The following is a 1,225-nucleotide window of genomic DNA, read 5'->3' as shown; positions in this document are numbered from 1 at the left end:
CTGAGGCAAAGGGATCTCTTGAAACCCAAGAGTTTAGTTGGAGGTTGCTGTGAGCTGTGACGCTACTACGGCCCTCTACCAGAGGCGACATTGTGAAACTCTACCTCGAAATAAATAAATAAATATCATCCACATGCTGAGGACTCCCAATCCCAAACTCTTTTAACTCTATTCCCCATCTCAATTGAGTCATGTCTCCAGCATCTCCATCTGTATATCTAATTGGCATCTTTTTATCATATCCAAAATTAAATTCCTGGAGCTAAGGTAATTGAACTATCCTTTGCCATGGCTAAGCACACACACACTAAAGAAAAACAACTTGCTCAAAGAAGAAAGAATAGTCCATTTTGCCTAAGTTAATTTCCTTGACCCTCCTCCTTGTAACTCCACAACATTTGTACAGTAGACTATTGACCAATAGCATTGGAGAATTAGGTCAAGGTTATATCATGAAAAGTTTTAATTGTGGCTAAAGAGTGCAAACCTAATTCAGTGGATAACATGAAGTTGGTGAAAGCTATGTTTTAGAAAAATTAATCTGGGAAGGATAGATAGGGTGACTGATAAGACAGACACTGACAGATCGAACAGTAGGGAAACTAGTTAGGAAGGCTATGCAACAATCAAGGCCAAGAGGGGTGGTGGGTGCATGAAAACAAGGTGATCAGAAGGGAAGTGGAGGCTTGGCACCTGTAGCACAGTGGTTACAGTGCCAGCCATATACCCCGAGGCTGGCAGGTTCAAACCCAGCCCGGGCCAGCTAAACAACAATGACAACTGCAACAACAACAAAAATAGATGGACACTGTGGCAGGGGCCCGTACTACCAGGTACTTAGGAGGCCGAGGCAAGAGAATCAATTGAGCCCAAGAGTTTGAGGTTGCTGTGAGCGTGATGCCATGGCACTCTACCCGGGGGGTGCTGCCCATGAGGCTCCGTCTCAAAAAGAAAAAAAAAAAGAAAAGAAAAGAAAATTGATATACGTTATATGGATAATTAAAAAACTACTGATTTCAACATTTGATTATTTCTTCTCCATTTCTCAGCTGATTACACATAACATCCCCAACCTGCAGATGTTCTAGTGTCACAGAGCTTAATCTCTAGGTCTCTTCTATAATTATACTCACTCTTAGGATCTCGTCTGACTCCATGGGTTCAAATATCATCTGTATGCTGGTGGTGCCTGTGACTCAGTCAGTAAGGCACCGGCCACATACAC

This window comes from Otolemur garnettii, unplaced genomic scaffold, assembly GCF_000181295.1.
Source record: "Otolemur garnettii isolate 467f Iridium unplaced genomic scaffold, OtoGar3 scaffold00008, whole genome shotgun sequence".
NCBI classification, from domain to species: domain Eukaryota; kingdom Metazoa; phylum Chordata; class Mammalia; order Primates; family Galagidae; genus Otolemur; species Otolemur garnettii.
This window is presented reverse-complemented; position numbering follows the sequence as displayed.